A 21,954-nucleotide genomic window follows, 5' to 3' on the forward strand; every position below is an offset into this window, starting at 1 on the left:
GTTCTAGAATATGATATACATATGCATGCGTAGATTAAGATGTAATCTATAAGTTTAAATTTGAAATTCAAAATTCAAAATTCAAAATTCAAAAAGATTTGAAATTTGAAATTTGAAATTTGAAATTTGAAATTTGTTAGAATTTTCAAATTTGAAATTCAAAATTTGAAATTTAAAATTTGGTTGAAATCTCAAATTTGAAATTTGAAATTTAAAATTCGAAATTTAAAATTTAAAATTCAAAATTCAAAATTTAAAATTTGATTGAAATCTCAAATTTGAAATTTGAAATTTGAAATTCGAAATTTGAAATTTGAAATTCAAAATTTAAAATTCAAAGATTGAAAATTTGAAATTTGAAATTTGATTGAAATCTCAAATTTGAAATTTAAAATTTAAAATTTAAAATTTAAAATTTAAAATTTGAAATTCAAAATTTAAATTTTGAAATTGGTATATTTAGATATACTTGATCCAAGTAGCAAGTAATCTAATTGGGTTGGTTGCCATGGCCGTTCGGTCATAGGAGAAAAGTAGGGTTTAAAGGCCCTCTCTTCCTATTCGATGGGGTCTCCTATGGCGGTAGGGGTGTCGATGCAATTATATCCCATACCGATGAAGCAGCGAAAGGACTTAATTAAGAAATTTATCATGAATGTGTTAGAGTAGATCTAAAAGAAAATTTATGATTTATTTTAAGTTATTTTCTGTTATGAAATGAGCAATAGAATTGCTGTTTATGAAATGTGCTGATCCGTTTGTGAAATGAGTTAACACATTTGGTGAACAGAAAATAAAATCTTTCAAATTTGAAAATTATTTTCGAAATACCAAACCCTGATCCATCAGCCCAAATACTTAATTAAAAGAATTAAGTGTTGTCTAGTAGGTCTAGAATTATGAATTAAGACCTAAGACAATTGCATAAACTTGTGGGTCAATGGGTTAGATGAATTAGGTCCATAATTGGGTTAGACCTAAGGTTAGTTTAAAAAATGGACTAAATGGAGTAATTGGTCAAATCTAATCAAAAGTTGAATTAAATTAGGTCAAGGATACTCTAGACTCAACTTCAATAGTTGTAGTTGAATGGGTCCATGTCTTTAACTAGACCAAGATGGACTTAATTCATGGCTACGCAGTGGAGCCCTATTTACTAAGTTGATCAAAATTAAAACTAATGAACCGGTTGGTGTCTAAGGTAAGTTCGGCAGTTTTGACCAGTGGTTCTTAAGCGGGAGCTACTCGCATTGATTCGATCATTGACGAGTTAATGGCAAATCCCCACCACTGATCTTACTTACCTGGCCAATCTGGTAAGTTAGATTTTGATTAGATCACTTGGTGATTAGAGCTCACCCATGTCATTAGGTAAATCAGTGTGACTGATTTAGGTGCTCCTAATGCCAGCTTTAATTAAATCCTTTTTTAATCTGACTTGGTGAAGTCAGTGGGAGGATTAAAATTGGCTGGATGATTTCTTCTCTACTATTCTTTAATAAAATTCTCAAAATTATTAGGTCCCTAAAATGATTAAGTTATAATGATAACTAAGTCATAGCCTCCCATTAAGTGAGTGATAATGAGTCCATTAGTTCAATGATCATTGGAGGCCCAAAGGCCTGGTGCTCATTGGCTAATGGAATTATTATTCATAATATAATAATTTGATTGAGTCTTTCTGATGGTGGTTAGGTTGGCCGGCCAAAGTCGGGCCTGATCATTTATTGGTCCGATTCACTAAATTAAGTCATGTTAATGGTTGGACCTAACCAGATCTTTTCAGTGGAGGCCAAAGCCTACTGATTAGGTTCTGGGGCAAAATCAATTACTAGAAGTTGTTTAGAGAAACAACTGGTTAAGAACCTACCCATAGATGCACATGGGTTGACCAACCAAAGTTGGGCTCGTATGTAGTCTGTGTGGATTCTAGTACCCATTAAGGAATTAAAGTAATTTCTCGAATTGGAGGATGAGGCTACCAGTTTGTAAAAATATTGAAAAAAACTTTAGACTAAAATCCAAGTCTTTAGTATTAATTTATGTACTAATAGAGGTCTCGTTTTCCTTTAAGCAGCTATGGCCACTACCCTGTCGCTCCGGTCATTATTAGATAATGACAAGCTCATGGGATCCAATTTCGATAGCTGGTATCAAAATTGAAAATCGTCCTTGAGCATGAGTGGATCCTTTATGTAGTAACGGATCCAGCACCTGAAGAGCCAGCTTCGAACGCTAGTAAGGCGATCCGAGATACTTACTTGAAGTGGCTCAATGACCGCACCACCGTTCGATGTATTATGCTGGCAGCAATGAATGATGAGTTCAGCCGAAGGTTTGAGAATGCCCAGCCACAGGAAATGCTTCAAATGTTGAACGACTCCTTTGGCACGCCTGACGACGTTGAAAGGCACAAAACTAGTTGTGCCATTTTCAATGCTCGGATGAGGGATGGGGCCTCAGTCATTGATCATGTACTGTACATGATCGAGATGATTGAGCGCCTAAGCAAATTGGGCTTTCCTCTGCACGAGCAGCTCAGTAAGGATGCGATCCTTAATTCCTTGCCCAAGTCTTTCCTCCCATTCCTTACTCATTTTCGAATGACAAAGCCTGCAGTAAACTACCACGGATTGTTGGGGTTGCTGCAGAACTTTGAGAAGGATCACCAACTCCATAAGGAGTCGGTGAATGTAGTGGGAGGGTCTTCTTCTCGTCGTCAACCCTTTGGGAAGGGGAAGAAGAACAAGAAGAAGAAAAATAAGAAGGTGCAATCTCATGCTGGGACAGTAGCACGGGGTCAGACCAAGAAGCGCAAGCACGACCAGAACCAAGCGGAGTCTTCTTTTGCAAGAAGCACGGGCATTGGAAGAGGAACTGTCCTCAATACATTGCCTCCCTGGACCCGAACAGGCCAAAGAAGAAGCAAGGTAATTATATGATAACTCCTTGCAACTTTTTGATTTGTGATACTACTGCCTGGGTATTGGATATCGAAGCCCTTATCATATTTGTAATTCGATGCAGGGTCTGCAGGTCAGTAGGAGATTTGATGAAGGCGAGAGGTTCCTGAATGTTGGAGATGGAAACAAAGTTCCAGTTCTAGCTTTAGGAATCATGAGTCTTGTAATCAATTCTCGTAATGTAATTCTGAGTGAATGTCACTATTTCCAAGTTTTTTATTAAATATTATTTTTGTAGGCCTTTTGGCCATGTACGGTTATGATTTTTTAATAAAAAGAAATATTTGCAATATCATTTTGAATGGTGTTACAATATTTGTTGGACAATTAAATAATAGAATTTACTTACTATCACAGCCTGTTAATGTGGTTCAAAAATTCGGTAAACGCTCTAGAATAGATAATGTGTCAGAAGTCTACCTTTGGCACTGTAGGCTAGGTCATATCAATAAGAACAGGATAAACAGGTTGGCTCAAGAAGAAATTCTTGAAGTTAGTGATTGTGAATCACTTCCAACCTGTGAGTCCTGTCTTCTTGGGAAGATGACCAAGTCACCTTTTACTGGAAAAGGTGAGCGAGCCAGTGAACTCTTAGGTCTGGTACATTCTAATATATGTGGACCCATGAGCTCAAGTGCAAGAGGTGGATTTTTCTACTTCATAACCTTCACAGACGACCTATCTAGGTATGGGTATGTCTATTTAATGAAGCATAAGTCGGAATCATTTGAAATGTTCAAACTATTCCGAAATGAGGTAGAAAAATAAACTGGGAAGTGTATTAAAACTCTTCGATCTGATCGAGGAGGTGAATACCTTTCCAATGAGTTTCTGACGTATCTAGGGGAGAATGGGATTCTCTCTCAGTGGACTCCTCCTGGAACACCACAGCATAATGGTGTGTCTGAAAGGAGGAATCGGACCCTGTTAGACATGGTTCGATCATGATGGAGTTTGCTGGTCTGTCGATCTCCCTCTGGGGATATGCACTCGAATCGGCTTGTTACCTTCTAAATAGAGTTTCGAGTAAGTCTGTAGCCAAAACGCCATATGAGATATGGATAGGACGTAAGACAGTACTCTCGCACCTTAGGATTTGGGGGTGTCCGGCTTATGTTAAACGTTTAATTACAGACAAGCTTGGACCTAGGTCTGACAAGTGTAATTTTATAGGGTACCCAAAAAGACCAAAGGGTATTATTTCTACCTTGCTGATGAGCAAAAGGTGTTTGTCAGCCTTAAGGCAATCTTTTTAGAAAAGGAGTTCCTTAGTGAAGGAACTGTTGCCTCTAAAGTCGAACTTGACGAAGTTCGACAGGTGGAAAAACTGACACATGTTACTGAACCTGAACCGGATTTGATTAGATCAGATCCGGAGCCCATTGATTATGCACCCTTAAGGCGGTCTGGTAGAGTACCACATCAACCGGACAGATACTATGGTTTCTTGGTCCGGAGTGGTGATCCTGTCGAACTTGATGAAAATGATGAGGATCCGATCACCTACATGGATGCAATGCAGAGACCTGACTCTGAGAAATGGCTAGAGGCCATGAAATCCGAAATGGAGTCCATGAAGGTCAATGATGTGTGGACATTGGTTGACCCACCCGAAGGAGTAAAACCCATAGGGTGTAATGGGTCTTCAAAAGGAAGAGGGGCGCAGACGGAAAGGTGGAGACCTATAAAGCCCGTCTGGTTGCCAAGGATATCGTCAACGTTATGGTATAGACTATGACGAGACATTTTCTCCTGTGGCAATGCTCAAATCCATTCGGATTATGCTTGCGACAGCTGCCCATCTGGACTATGAAATCTGGCAGATGGATGTGAAGACAGCTTTCCTAAACGGAGAGTTGGATGAAGAGGTGTATATGATACAACCTGAAGGGTTCACATCCACAGATGAGTCTAAGGTGTGCAAGCTACAGAGGTCCATTTATGGACTTAAGCAGGCATCTCGGAGTTGGAACATACATTTTGATAGGATGATCAAAACGTATGGCTTCGTTAAGAATGGAGAAGAACCCTGCATTTATAAGTGGGCTAATGGTCCAGTAGTAGTATTTCTTGTATTGTATGTGGATGACATTCTCTTAATCGGGAATGATGTCCCTGCATTACAGGAATAAAGATTTGGCTATCGTCACAGTTCTCCATGAAGGATCTGGGAGAAGCTTCCTACATCCTAGGGATGAGGATCTATAGGGATAGATCCAAAAAGTTGCTTGGCTTATCCCAGTCCACGTACATTGATACTATGCTGAAAAGGTTCAGCATGGAAAATTTCAAGAAAGGCTATCTACCGATAGGCCATGGAATTTCTCTCTCGAAGAGGGATTGTCCGACAACACCTCAAGAGAGAGAGCGTATGGATAGGATTCCATATGCTTCGGCAGTGGGATCTATCATGTACGCCATGACATGTACACGACCAGATGTGGCATACTCACTAGGGGTAGTGAGTAGATACCAATCTGATCCAGGAGAGAATCACTGGAAGGTTGTTAAAACCATCCTGAAGTATTTAAGAAATACTAAGGACCAATGGCTTATATATGGTGAATCGGACTTGAGACTTATAGGGTTTACAGACTCTAGTTTTCAGTCTGATCGCGATGATAGCAAGAGTGTGTCAGGATTTATTTTTACCCTTAATGGTGGGGCTGTCTGCTGGAAGAGTTCCAAGCAGCACACTGTGGCTGATTCAGTATGCGAGGCGGAGTATATTGCTGCATCAGATGCTGCCAAAGAAGCGGTGTGGCTGAGAAAATTCATCACCGAGCTCGGAGTAGCACCCTCCCTTGTTGGTCCAGTTCTGCTCTACTGCGACAGCTCTGGAGCCATTGCTCAGGCGAAGGAACCAAAGGCACACCAGCGGACGAAGCATATTCTGCGTCGCTACCATCTCATCCGGGAGATCGTGGATCGAGATGACGTCGACCTTTAAAAAATCGATGGAAAAGAGAACCTGGCCGACCCATTCACTAAAGCCATTGCGGTGAAGGAGTTCAACGACTACAAGTCGAAGATGGGTATTAGATACTGCACCGATAGGCTTTAGGCCAAGTGAGAGATTGTTGGGAATAGTGTCCCAAAGTCAATCGTCAGTCTGTTGACGGTTGTGCTCCTTTTTGTATTAGTACATGAATTATAAATAAATAAAAGTTATTTTGATATTTTTTTCATCACAAATGTTTCATCTTCTAATGAACTCCTGTGTTGTGGTGAAGTCCTTAGGACTATTTAGACTCGACAAAGGAGGATTTGTCGCTTAGTCCTTAAACATGTTCGCGACCAAATGATACATTGTTACCAAGGACGACAACGTTTATCGAGCATAGGTCATTGTGTGCCATATGGGTTGGTTGTCCTCGTAACCAAAGAGTGTGGAGACATTGGTATGGCATACAGGTGAGATGTAATGGTACATCTGCACTGAACGTGACCAACTCCGGAGCTATTTCTGCTGTCAAGATTTGGTCCGATGGGATATGGGTATAAATGTCCCTCCGACCTGAGACCCCACGGTGACTTGCAAGCAACTCACTGCACTTAGGCACTGGACTACCTGAATTTCTAATTCAGTGACGGAAGGTTGCTGGGTGTAGTCAAGTACTTGACTTGTCGGTGCATGTGTCAAGATGGGATTGACCACTCCAGTTTAGGAGCTGTGTACAGTCGTGTTTCAATTTAGCAAAATCTTGGCCAGGATAGTTCTAGTGAGGAGTCACAAGACTAATTGAGTTGAGCACGATTCGGATGATATCATCAGGGTTGACAGTTTAACCCTGAGTCATCCTAAACACAGGGGTCAAAAGGGATGAATTATATGGTAACCATATTCATGTAGGTTCTGAATGTTGCGATTGCGATTATTCGACCTATCCGGTCGTCGGGTACCATTGCTAGATGGTCACTTCGATTAGTACAGAAATTGGTTCCTGTGCTACCGGCTTAGGTTCGAACCTGCGGGGTCACACACATTAGAGGTTCCTTTCTGATCTGATGGCTGATTATGAGTCTTATCTATCTGGGACTCTATGATTGAGAATTAGGATTCTCTAATCATGAGTTCACACATTTTGGGTACCGGGGTCAAAATTTTGAATTTCAAATTTTGAATTTGAAATTTGAACTCTTTGATCAGGGTTTCATATCGATGGTCTCTGATGCCTGATTGCCCATCGAATTTGGACTCAATATTTATGAGAGGTTTAATTAGTGATTTAATCATTAATTAACTCAATTTGATTGAGTAATTATTTTTGGATCAAGTCCAATTGAATTGGATTCAGTTTGGATTGACCCGATTAGGTTAAATGTTGACCTAATCGCTAAGGTGGTTTAGTCCCTGATTTGATCAGGGGTTAGGTTTAGTTAATTCCTGATTTGATTAGAATTTTATTGAGCCTAATTAAGCCTAATTATGTTGGGTTTAATCTGGTCTAATTGTGCTTAACCTATTTTAAACTAGGTTGGCTCAATTTGAATCAAACCACCTTGTTTTAAATTCCCTGCGACACCCAACTTCCTTGCACCCATTTGAATTCACGAGAAGAAACTTCTCGTGAAATTTTTCTCATGCAAAACCTTCCCCACGCCTCATTTGTGTGCCATATGGATGGATAAAATAATTAGTTAGCCATTCAAATTCAAAGCATGTTTGAATTTGAATGGATAACTTATCACTTGTCCTTTCATCCTTATCCATTTTGTGTGCCACATTACTTACACGAGAAAAGGTTTCTCATGAAATATTTTCTACGCACAAAGATCCACGCCCCTTCTCTTCTCACGCCCAAAAGGATAGGGATAAGTTGGTTTTCGTTTGAATTCAAATTTGATTTGAATTCAAATGTGTAACCTCTTGTCTTTATCCTCTCACGCGGATAAGACACGTTCGACGTTGTTTTAAAAAGAGGAGAAAGGTGGGACGTGCGTAGAAATTTTAAGAGAGAAACTTTGGGGCGTGAGGAAGGCTTCTGCGCAAGGTGAAGGTCCAAAACCTTTCAGAGAAAAAGAAAGAAAAGAGAGAAAATTGGGCGCAGGGTTTTTGGTGTGTACCCTAGGGTTTCTACCTAGGTTCGGAAAGTGAGATTGGTGTGCCACGAGTGTCGTGAGTCCACCAAATTTCAGGAGAGATCCATCAGCCTCTCAAGCAACTGTGCAAATGATCAGAGCATCTAAGAAGTCAGCACACATCGATCGAAGAGTTCGATCAACATCTGCCATCAAAAGGGTGAAATCACGAACTAGCATTCGTGAGGAGCTGATCAGACGGGAGCTTCGTGTGGATGATCCCAAAGGCCAGAATTTGTGTGGCTACGACGTGATGATCAGAGCCCCCGACGGTGATCAGATTGCAGTGATCGACTACCCGCAAAAGGTGATGTGTTCTAACACAGTACTGTAAAAGTTTACTGATTCAAATTTGAATTTCAAATTTAAATGCATGCTATTGTATCATATTTAGATCCTAGTGTAGGATTAATTAGTATTAATTAATGAATTAATTAATAATTTTACTGTAAAATAGTAATTTTGAAAAATTTTAAAATTACATTTTGCCCCTACACTAAATTTTCGCTTCAAATGAACCATCATCATGTATCTTGAATTCAGATTGAACACCAGCTTCTACTGAATCCCTTATTTTCATTAGTTGTGGATCATCATTCTGGGCAACTATAATTCTTTCAATGAGTGTTGGCTAAATCTTCATATTGGCTAATCGTACTGTTGAGTCATATATTCGATGTTTAATTTCAGTTTTCTTATATCCTCCAATAATTGGCTTTGATGTGTGATTAAAACCGCCAAATTTCCCACGGATTTTCTACTAAGGGCATCAGCAACGACATTAGCTTTTTCGGGATAATAATGAATTGTTAAATCATAATCTTTCAACAATTCTAACCACCTTCTCTGTCTCATGTTTAATTTCTTCTGCGTAAAAATATACTTCAAACTCTTATGATCAGTAAACACTTCACACTGCGCATCGTATAAGTGATGTCTCCAAATTTTTAGGGCAAAAATCACTGCAGCTAATTCCAAACATGTGTCAGATAATTCTGTTCATATGGTTTCAATTGTCTAGAGGCGTAGGCCATTACCTTACCATGTTGTATCAATACACTGTCGAGTCCCATTTTAGATGCATTACTATATATTGTGAATCCTTCATCTCCTGTTGGTATAGTGAGGATAGGGCTGAAACTAATCGTTGTTTTAACTCTTGAAAATTCTATTCACAAACTTTGGTCCACTCGAATTTAACCCCTTTTTGAGTAAGACGAGTCAAAGGTGCAGCTATACGGAAGAATCCTTCTACAAATCGTTTGTAATAACCTGCCATTCCTAAAAAGCTTCAAATCTCGAAAATATTTGTAGGTTTGTTACACTGCATCACAGCTTTCACTTTTGTTGGATCCATAGAAATTCCATCTTTAGACACGATGTGTCCTAAAAAGACTATTTTGTCCAACCAAAATTCACACTTCTTAAATTTGGTATAAAGCTTTTCTTTCCTCAATATTTGTTGTACACACCGTAAATATTCTTCATGCTCTAATTTGCTTCTTGAATATATCAAGATATCGTCAATAAATACGATAACAAACTTATCAAGATAGGATTTGAATATTCTGTTCATTAAATCTATAAAGGCGCTGGAGCATTGGTTAACCCAAATGGCATCACTAGAAATTCATAATGTCCATAACGAGTTCTAAATGTAGTCTTTGGTATGTCTTCTATTTTAATTTTTAACTGATGATATCCTGAACGAAGATCAATTTTAGAAAAGACTTGTGCACCTTGCAACCGATCAAACAAATCATCGATTCGAGGTAGAGGATACTTATTTCTGATAGTGTTCTTATTCAACTCTCTATAGTCGATACAAAATCTCAAACTACCATCTTTCTTCTTCACAAATAAGACTGGAGCTCCCCAAGGAGATACACTAGGCCTTATAAAACCTTTATCCAACAAATCCTATAATTGATCTTTTAACTCCTTCAACTCTATAGGAGCCATTCGGTAAGGAGCTTTAGAAATCGGACCGGTATTGGGTGCCAACTCAATGTAAATTTAATTTTCTGTCTAGTGGTAGTCCGGTTAAATCATCAATGAATACATCCGAAAATTTATTTACGATAGAAATATCCTGTAACTTTAATTCATTATGTTCTTTATTCTTTATTAATACTAGGTAACCTCTATATCCTTTCTTAGCATCTGTCTAGCTTGCACAAATGAAATAATACGTGGAGGGGTGGTTCCTGTACTTCTATCAAAATTGAATGTTAATTCTTTCGGTATTTGGAAGTTCACTCTCTTTCCATGATAATTCACAGAGGCATGATAAGTAGCAAACCAATTCATTCCTAGAATGACATCGAAATCATGCATATCTAGGACCACCAAATCTGTCGGTAATTCTCTTTCTCCTATTCTGATACTACATGATTTGCATACACTTTCGGTACTCAAAATACCACCTACTGGTGTCTCAATATATAATTTGATTTTCATAGGTTCACATACTATATCATGTTGTCTAATAAAATAGTAGATATAAAGGAGTGTGTAGCACCAGAATCAAACAAAACTGAAGCATAAATATCAGATACAGGAATGATACCTGTCACCATAGTATTAGAGGCCTGAGCATCCTGTTGTGTGAGTGCATAGATTCTTCATTGAGTTTTCGGCCTTTGACCTCCATCCTTTGTTTGTGTGGGTCTATTCTCATTCCTCTAGGGGCAATCTATAATTTTGTATCTTTCTGTCCACAGCTAAAATAAGAACAGTATTCCATGGGCAATTAGAAGACTTATGCTCTTTTCGGCCACATCTCGAACATCTAGCTGTCTCATTCTGACGATTCTTATCATTTGCTGGCTTCTTTGCTGGATCCTTATTGTTCTGATTTCGTCCTTGAGTTTCACCAAACTTATTTCTCTTCTTCTGATTCCGTTCTCTCTCCGCATGTGCTTCATTAACTTTCCTCTCAATTATTAGAGCTTTATTCACAACTGAGACATAAGTAGTTAACTCATAGGGTACAACTTATTTTCGAATTTCTGTCTTCAGTCTCATTTCAAATTTATATACTCTGTCTTGCTCAATCTCAACTAATCTTGGAACAAACTTGGCTAACTCCATGAATTTAGCTTCATATTCTGCAACGGATCTATTCCCCTGTTTCAGATGAATGAACTCCTGCTCTTTCTGTATTCTGACACTTCGAGGAAAGTACTTGTCAAAGAATTCATCTCGAAATCTCTCCCAAGTGAGTGGTATCCTATCATGTTTATATTTTTGTTCAAGTATACGCCACCAGTTGTATGCCTCATCTTGTAACAGATATGCTGTGTAGTGGATCTTCTCTTCATCGTGACATTCTTGCACGGTGAATGCCTTCTCCATTTTTATAATCCAGTTATCTGCTTCCAGTGGCTCGATGGTCCCTTTGAAGGCTGGAGGGGCTAGCTTCTTAAACTCGACGATATTGTTTCTCTGCATCGGATGTTCTCCATGTTCAGGTATCGGTGGAAGATGCTGACGTGGCTGTGCATGTTGTTGTTGAAGTAACTGTTGCTGTGTTTGAACTACTCCGATCAGAGTTTGCATTAGTTGAGTCATGTTCGGCTCCTCCTGTACTGTCGGAGTATTTCCAGTAGGATCAATGATTCCCTCCTGCTGAGATGTGCCGCTATTCAATTGGAGAGTATTATCACCAAGTGGATTGATGTCCCTCCTACCGCTCCTTGAGTATTCTTCGTTCGTCGTGGAGGCATATTGACCGATGACAAATTTGAGATAATAACTTATCCTTAATAAAGTTATAAACTTACTTGAGACAGATCAGATCATAATCATTATAATTAACCTCTCAAATTTCCTAATATCTACCCATCACTCGCTCATTCTATTCTACATATTTTTATCTATCTACTTATGCTCTGATACCATATAAATTGTCACGCCCCCGACTCGAGATTGTGAATCGAGGGTCATGGCAACCGCCGCATACTCATAGAAAACTTTTTCCATAAGCATGCAAGACATCTCATCATGATATCTTATACATAAAGTTAAATAATTTTTTAATTTTTAACAATCAAATCTTAGTTCAAATAACAAATCAAAACTCAGTATCCAAAAGAAAAATAATTGTCTGGCAAAGTCAACACTTAAAATAAAAGTCTTGAATCAATTCTGAAAAAATTCTAAATCAAATGGACTAACTCCATCTCTAATCGCTCTCCCAACCGAAATCCCGCATCATGCTAATTTTCTGGATCTGTAAAGAAAAATATAAAATTCATCATGAGCTAAATAGCCCAGTAAGCAGTGTATACCTTTAACTGAATAAATCAGGCAATAATACTGTACATGTCGGTTTACTGATAATAACAAAATCAATATGTAAATTCATAAATCATAATCATACTATCAATCATATATAAAATTTCAATTCATCATAATTTCAAATTAAGCTTATCATCTTAAATTCATCAATTTCTTAAGTTCTTCTTACCAACCATGACTATGACCATATTTTTCTGTGGCAGGTCATAATACCGTGTATCTACTTGCGGTGGGCTGCGAATCATCTGGCAGCCAAGTCCTTTGGAACCGTTGGTCTCGCTGGTGGTTTGTCGTTAGTCTCTCTGGTGACATGTCACTGGTCGCGCTGGCGACATAAACTCTCAGGACAATCAATTGCCAATATATATGCTCCTATTGGCAGGATCTTTTACATAGTCAGGTTGTCAAATTCATATCATCTTCAATTCATATATTATTTTCAAAAATAATATAAATAAATGATATTCGAGTCAAATCAATCATATTATTCTTTATGATCATACATCATCATAATAATTTTTCAACAAATAATTTCAGTCATAAATAATTTAACAATTATTTTCAATAAATATTTTCAATCACAAGCATGCCATGAATTTATTTAATTCAGAATTTATAATTTATCAGATAAATTCAATAAAAATAAATACTACTTACCTCAAAAAAAAAATCCAAACTAGGAATTCTAAAAATCTTGAAAATCCTTCTCCGGACCTGGTACGTCAAATATCATATTTTGATCAAAATTTATTAAATTAAAAAATTAAAGTTTGTTAAAATTCAATGTCCTCACATGGATTAACTAGACGACAGCGTCCAGGATTTTTGTATTGATCCATGAAAAACTTCTTATATTTCATTTAATTATTATTATATTTTTTTTTAATTTCATAAATCCTAAAAATCTAAGAGAGAGAGCAGAGAGAGAAAGTTTCTCTCTCCCTTTTTTTTCTTTCTCTTTTTTTTCTTTTCTTTTCTTTTCTTTTCTCTTTTTCTTCTTTTTCTTTTCTTTTCTTTTCTCTCGGGCTCCTTCCTAGCCGAAACAGGGGACCGACAGGTCCCTCCCTTGACCGGCCGTTCAGGCCACGGCCGACACGACGAAGGCCGGTGGCAGAGGGGGGCAACTCTCTCGAGTTCGGAGAGGCAAGGCCGGTGGTCGGTAGTGATTGCCGGTGCCGAAAAATCAAGGAAGAAGAGACCAAACAGGGATCCCTTCTCCGACAAAAATCGGCGACACCCATCGCCGGCAGTCATGCATAGAGGCACGGAAAGAACGAGAAAGAAGAGAGGAAGAGGAGGAAAGCTTACTTCGGTCTCCGGTGACCCCGTCGGTGAGCAATCGCAGCGAGCACAAAATAAGTATCCGCGGCTCCAATTGGAGAAATCAGGGAGGAAGAGAGGGGAAAAAGACCGGTGGAGGGCTTCTAAGGAAGGGGAGAGCCTTTTTATAGAAAGCCCTAGGACTCCTGATCATCTAGGACTTCCGATCACAGTGGTTTAATCGGAGAAGAAGACTCCTATCGGGAGTCTTCTTTTCGATTTTTTTTTTTTTTTTTTTTTTTTTTTTTTTTTTTTTTTTTTTTTTTTTTTTTTTTTTATAGATTGGGACTCCTCAATTGAGCTTGGGCTTGGCTATAACAAACAGCATGGATCTGAAATAAGTTTCTTTACCTAATAGCTCAAGCAGCATCTGATTATGTCTATTTGGTCTTCCAGAATGCTTGCAATTAGAAGTAGCTGTTTCTATTCTTATTTCAGAACCATTCGTTGTTGAACCATAAATGACCACCAGTACCACAGACGATCACTTTTCAGTAATAATGACAAAAGAATATAATAATTTTTAATATAATACTACATTTAACTTCTGCATTTTTTTTGGGGAATATTAGCTATTTTATGCATACAAAAAAATTATTTATTTTTTTATGGTATCGTTGGGGAGGATGACTCGAACTTGTCTCCAAAAAAAAAAAAAATGTTTTAAACTTGCCATGCTAACTGGATTAAACATTACTTTATGGGTGCCCGCAAGTACATAATTAGGGTTAGACATTTGTCCAATCCAATTATGATGACGAGGAGTATTGTCAAGGATTGTTTGATATTATTTTATTTTCTATTTTTATTTTAAAAAATATAAAAAAAAAATTAGATTAGACTAAACAATATGTATGATAAATTTAAAGTATTTTATTTATTAAAATTATTTCAAAAATTTGTAGAAGTTTTGAGAGCAAAATATTTCTTGCTTTCCAAAAAAAAAATGAAAACAAAAGCAAGAGATGATAGAAGTTTTTTGGCAAATGCTCCCTTCAATACATGCATCTCTATATGGTATTTCATTAATTTGTAGGAAGACAAACAACAATAATAACAAACAAAGGCTAAATTAGTGTTGGTCATGTTTATATACGAGGGAAATCATGAATAGTTGAGATTTCTTATTTGATCGAGTTCACATTTTTTTCATCAGTTAAATAAATAAATAAATAAATAAATATAAATATATATATATATATATATAATATATATATATATATATATATATATTTTTAGTGGATCCATTCATTTCTTCTGTTTATAATTACAGAGTTCCATAGGTTATTTACTAAATACGAATGCATTTTTTTTTTTCTTTCAAAAAGAGAGCATCTGTAGATAGATAACTCCCCTTTTGGTCCCAATATGAAAGTTTGTTATATAAGAATTTTTTTATTTGCAGAATAATATATGCTAATTTTTATTTTTAATCTATAAATCTCTTTGATTGTGGAAGCTTGTTCTAATAAATAGAGTTTTGATAATTTCTTAGAATTCTAGTAATGATATATTTTTTTGATTGTGGGAATAGTCCCAGAGAATCTAGTTAGTTTGAAATTTATCGTTATTTTTTATCGGATTTTTCTTGAACTTTTTTCTAAACCTTGCAGAGGGTAAAGTTTCCTCTCTCCTATCAGTTTAAAGTTTGAGGCCAAGCCTCAGTTGTTAGAGCAGCAGCCAGAAGAGGTTGAAAGCCCACAGAATTTGCTTCCAGATGGATCGGGTAGTGTTCCTTAGAACGAACGGATGGTTTCACGATTGAAGGCCCAACTAAAATTAAATTCAATAATTAGGTAAAACAAGAAGTTGCTAGGATGATAAACTAGGCAAAATACATAAGATTTGAGTAGAAGAAGATTTATGATTCAAACCCGACCTTACCCAAATGTGACATGGTAAATTTCATGATTGATCAACAACGTAACATTAGGGCTACAAGTAGATTTATAGACCTAGATGTGACTCAAAACTAACTTGATTCAGAACCAACCAACACTCAAGGTTAAGACCCATGAATTGAGCACCGGTCCCAAATTAGGACCCAACATATAAATAAGGTTGTAGATGGATCACCCAAAGTTGGACCTGATTGATCAAATCCAAACAAATGTAATTTGATCTACAAATATGAGTTCAAAAATATGAATCAAGCATTTCTTCTTGTAAAAAAAGGGTCTAGCATTTAAAATTTATATTTGACTAAAAGGATATCTAACCCAACCAAAACTTGCCAAAAGTGATAAGTTAGATCTAGGTCTAAATCATAAGACGAAAGCCAATTTTGATTGGATGTCCTCCAAGACTTCAAGTTGGACTCAGGTCTGACATATGTTTTCCTCTTGCGAGACTTCAAGTTAAACTTATAAGCATGACATATGTTTTCCTCTTACAGTGATTAGTAAAAAAGGTGGCACATAGTTTATTAGCTTGGATAGATCCTCCTCCGAACAATTTAAGCTTTTAAGCAATAAGTCTATAATAAGTGATATCAAAGCCAGGCTCATTATGTGTTATAGTTTTTATTAATGGAGGGTCACCAAGGTGGAAGAGGACCTGATAGGATCAAGTAAGACCCAAACCATGAGTAGGTCCCCCTCTCGAGTAGAAGCTAGCTTGTGATGAGGACATCATAAGATTGGATGAGAGAGATTATCATAGTATTATTTTGACTGATGAAAAGGGTGCCACATAGGTTTATCAGTCTGGGTCAGTCCTCCTTCCAATAGCTTAAGCTTTTGGATGGTGAGTCCATAATATATAGAACACTTAGTATCCTACCTCAAGTTGACCTTCTAGATATTAGTACCAAATTCCTATATAAGATAAGTTTAGATGAGGCATGGACCTGTCATAGATCCTATTATTCATGTTCATGATAAGGAAGATTTATTTTATTGGGTATAATTTATGATTTAGTGCAACTCTAGTAATTATCATTAGTAGCATGGTCATAAGCTTTAGAATTCAGAATAATTCATTTATAGCAAAGATTCAAAGCTTGAAAATTAAAAAAAAATTGATTGATTATTCAAGAGTCTAGAAAAAATTAAGATAATTACCAGTTTCAAAAATAAATTGTGTAGAGAAGTTAAGGCTATAAATGTACACAGAGGAGAGCGATAAATTTTAGCATAGGAAACACCATCTCTTGCAAAATACATGACATTAATATCCATAAGTATTTTTTCAACAAATTGTCTGATTTATGTTGATAACACCCTCCCAGATGCAGCAAATAGTATGACTTATGAATAGTTATTGACTGATTCTATCAATTATGAACATTCCAAGAATCATTCTAAGAGTATATTCCAAAAAATCATTCAACTAAGGAAATAATATGGAATAAAGTATTTAAGAAATTTTCAATGACTCAAGAAATGTTAATATTATGCCTCACAAAATGAACTTGCTGTAATTATAATTAATAATGTTGGGTGAAGCACAACTTGAGAAGGGTAGCAATCTCATGCCATGTGTTAGCCTAGTCTCTAGTAAATAATAATGAAGCTTTGTTGTAACAAAAATGTATTAATGCAATAGAAGTTGCTCCTGCCACATCATCAATGACAACGTGTTCGGTATGTTGATTAAGTTACTCAGTTAAATTATAACTGACTTTAGTGATGATTATCTTATGATATAAAAAGTCTACACGTCTTTATATACCTGAAAACAAGATTATGTCATTTTTATAAGTAGTTTAGGAGTAAGATAACCAATTAGTAAGCATCAATAGTAAACATGAATTTGATTTTAGATTGACAAAAATCAAATTGATCAGAGTATGCTAAATTTATCACTATATTTCTTATAATAAAATTAGAGTAAATTATAAAAACCTTCTTGCGATCTTCGTTTATTACACTTATACTCACTAGTTTGTAAAACCTATACGTACATCAAGTTAAGTTAATGATACTAGTGAAACCATTTACCTCAGATAGAAAATCCTAATTATCCTTGAATGAAGAGCAAGATGCACATATTTTTTTAATATCCTTGGTTGAATGTTATATCATTTAAGGTTATTTTAGTTATTTTCAAAAATTTTCTAACATGGCATTTGCATCTGTTTAAGATTAACAGTTTGATTAATATTCTATTAAGTTACAGGTTGAAATGTTCGATAAAAGTAAATCTTAAGAGGATAAACATAGATTTTTGAAACTATTAGGTATAAGTATAATTCATCTCTAATCTAGAAGAATTTTTGTGATTTAGATATCAAATAGTCTAGTCCAACTACAGGATGAATGCAAGATTCAAAATGCACATCACTCTTTGTATTATGAATGGTATTTCAGCCTTAAATTCTAAATATGTGAAAGTTTAAGTCGGCGAGAGAAAAAGGATTGGAATATACAAGATAAAGACAAAAGAAAAGGAAAATATGCGTAAAGTGCAAGATTACAATTGATAAAATTGCATTACATACAAGAATGAACATTGGATAGATGGATAAACACCTAATCAATTTCCATCACCAAACTCAATGTAACAATGAATAATTTTTTAACTATTTCTGAAAAATACAACTCTTTCTGGAGTATTCCGTTTCTTCCAACATCACACTATATTTATAAATAAATATATAATATTCTTTCTGGATAACTTTAAATTTATTTGGAAGAAATTTTATGAATGATCATACTTTGTTTAATGTTAATATTAAGGGGGAGTTACGTACACAAGCAAAAAATATGCAGAAAAATTGATATCAGAAACAATGAGGCCAAAAAGGCTAGCCATGTATAATAAATTGCTCTGCAAGGATATAGTTATTATGAATAGCTTGGCTAATTTCCATCATGCAAAGTATGCCACCATAGCATCTCGTATGTTTATTTTGGAAATAGAGGACTAGAAAGAAGGAGGAAAAATTGAGGAAGCAAGCCCTCTTTATGTTGCCTCTTCTACTTCAAAAACATACCAAGCAAAGGAAAATAGTACAAAAAATAGATATGGCTTCCCATCACCATTCTCCCTTCATCTTGTTTTTCCTTTGAGGTTATAAATCTTACCAACAACAAAAGAGGCTAACCACAAAAATGAAGAATATAAAAGAGAGATACAATAAGAAGAAAAGCGACTTGTAGGAACTCTAATCAATAAGAACATCGAGTTATTTAAATATTAATTGTTACGATACAAGTCGTTCTTCTTGATAAATTAATGCTCGTCTATCATGCTTTTTGCAACGTGGGCTTTGAGAGAGTGTAAAAAGGCTAAATTGAAAGGGATCGAAGGCCTCTCCTTATTCCTCCACTCCCATTTTCCTTTCTTATTTGCCTCTGTGATGATCGGTCCAGCCGGACTAGCCTGCCGAGTCGATCCAGTCGAGGGGTTTGGGCAATGATGGATATTGCTCCTCTTACTTTAACAATGCCAAAAGAGTCTTTCATCGAACCAATGGTTCAATTCGATATCAAATAATAAGATGGCTACATCCGATGGGTCAGTCTGTTATGCAATTACTATGGGATCAGCTTATCTTTTCCTCATCCTTGGAGGCATCTTCTTCCAACTAGTTGCAGACTTCTTCAATGGTTACTATGCCTTTATTTTTTGGATCAACAGAACTTCCTATCACCATCCGCTTTTCTTGAAGAGTTCTTCTTCTGTGTATTACCCTTTGTATATTATCCTTTTTTATGCATTTCATCACCTTCTGGTTGCACTATATGTATCTTATTCTCTCAGCTGTTGTTGTGTATGTTGACTGAATCTGTAAGCACTCTTCTACTTTGTTGGTAATAAAGTTATTTTTACCAAAAAAACAAAAAACAAACATCACAGTAGAAGCCTCCTCATCACCTTCTCTTCTTCCTTCAGCATTGTCCCCACCCCTTGGCTTCCTTCACTCCCTACAGTCAGCTGAATCACCATCGGTCTACTCTTCTTTCTCCTATGCCAATCAACGATAATTAGAAAGGCTATAACGATATGTCAGTATCATGTTCATGCAATCCATGCATAGAAATTAACCTTCACAAAAGAACACTAGCTTATTAAGGAAAAAGATGACTGTACTTCTAGTTGGCTTGCTAAACCTTATCTCAGTACTATGTAAATTTTGTGAGCAGAGACACCATTCATCCGCAATATAGCCTTCTGTAATTGAACCCCTAGCAACTTTCACAACGAACATAAGATTTTAGTCAATTTCGATACCTATCGGTGTGTATATTTAGGCAATTGGGACATAAATATGTAATGTATATAAATTTCATATAAAAAAAAAATTGATTGATTTGGCCTTTTATTAATAGGATATATCCAGCATACCAGTCCAATAATTTTGACCTCATCTATTTGAATGTATAGGTAAATGAACAATGATATCCAAGTGAGGAAAAATTCTTGCTAAACAGCATAATGCAGGTGCAATCCAAGACTCGGATATTCATTGAATATATATTATTCAATATCTATTGTTTGATCAACTTTGGAAGATATTACATAGCTGACTTGATACGTGCAAAATTTGGAGTACTTTGATAACTGTGTGATGGATTCGTGCAGGTTTTTCTTCGCTTTGACCTTTCTCCTTCGAAGTCGGCTCCTCTGTAGTACGCGCAATACACTGCAGTATGTGGTGCATTGTGCTGGCCATCCATCGTATAATTGATGGCTAACAAACAATATGCTCTATATGTATGCACAGCCTGTACTCATGCATACGTTGTTTGTTGGTCGTCCATCAATAATGCACCATAGAGGATCCACTCTTCTCCCTTCCATTAACCTACTCCTCCCCTCTTTTTAGACAATGAGCAGGTAGAGATAGAGATAGAGACAGAGAGAGAGAAAGAGATTAGGCAATCGCCATCGGATTTCATACTGTTATGGAAGATTTCTGACCACGTACGGACACGGCTAGAAGAAGTCAAGAACCATCGGAGCGACATTCCTGTAAAATAAGTCCCAACTGGAGTTGGCTCCGACGAGGATCCTCCAACGATAAAATCAAAAATCTAGCACAATAGAGAAAAAGAAGAGGGAGCTGCAAAAGAGTACAGGATGAATTAAGCACGTGTAGGGTGTACCTAAGGGCCTCTTTCTTACCTCCATTTATAGGGAGATTGATGATGATGAGTCATACAGATTATGTCTGTTGTCAAGTCATCTTTCACCTGACGTGCCGCTGATAAAGGGGGCGACATGACATAGGCTTAGTAGGCACGTGGGTGGTGACTGGGATGGCAGTGATGTTTTCTGATTTAACATGTTTAGACAAGAGTCATTATTAACTCATGAGCCTATTTGTGAGATGGTTGTCTGCTGTTCAATGCCCGATCCCTCCTTAAACATCGAAGTCGAGGGACCAATAGGAGTTTCTACTATTAAATGGGGGGCATCGGCCAAAGAGATGGATCAGCCAATTGGCTCGAGTTCTTCTATCTGCTAGTTGTTAGGGATCAGGATCGATAGTGGGGATACGAATGCCGGAAGGCTTCCCACAGGATCCTGTTCGAAAGATCGATATTATAGAAGCTAACTTTTTAGGAATGATTAGTTGTAATAGTAAAAGATCCCTGATCTGATTAGGAGTAAGGATTGGTCAAGAATCTCAGAGAATAGTTGCATCTTTTCTGGTTCAATACACGGTCCCTAGAAGTTATCTTGGGGGAGATCGGCCACTTTATGGTTCGATGAGGTATGGAAATATGTGGCTGGATTAGGAGATCGGTATTGCCACTTTAGCCAAAGTCCTTCCAAGAGGGGATTGAGGTCAAAGGTGAAAAGACAAAGGGTCATTATGACTGCACCATGTCGCATAGAGTCATGTGAAGTATTTGAATACCTCTGACAACAATCATAAATTGGCTCGATGCGTAGTTAGCCGTAAAAGAGACGATGATAAGATATGATATGTGACAGGTGAGCAGAGTGATACGACCGAGTGACAAAGCCTTTCGGATCAACAAGGGGGATCGTCAGGTGTTCTTTTGTTTGAATTCTAGATAGGGATCGAAGAGGACATGGTGGTGCCGAACCCCTATAAAGGAGATCGGTTCTGTCCAGTGGTCGATGAAGCGGGTTCCATTATCGAACCCCTATGGGAGGATCAGTTCTGCTTCTTCCAGCAATATATAGTGTCATCCATCTTTTTTTTCTTGCAGATGCTCCTCAAAGATACTTAATTGACGATTCTTCCAGGCCAACCACTAACAAAATCTCAAGACGCACCTTGCCAAGCAGGGTTGAGGGCCTTAACCATCCCCATTAATCTATAGTGACTAATATATTGCCCCTTCCAACACATACATCTAGCATCGGT

Source organism: Elaeis guineensis, chromosome 7 (genome assembly GCF_000442705.2).
Source record: "Elaeis guineensis isolate ETL-2024a chromosome 7, EG11, whole genome shotgun sequence".
Classification (NCBI taxonomy): Eukaryota; Viridiplantae; Streptophyta; class Magnoliopsida; order Arecales; family Arecaceae; genus Elaeis; species Elaeis guineensis.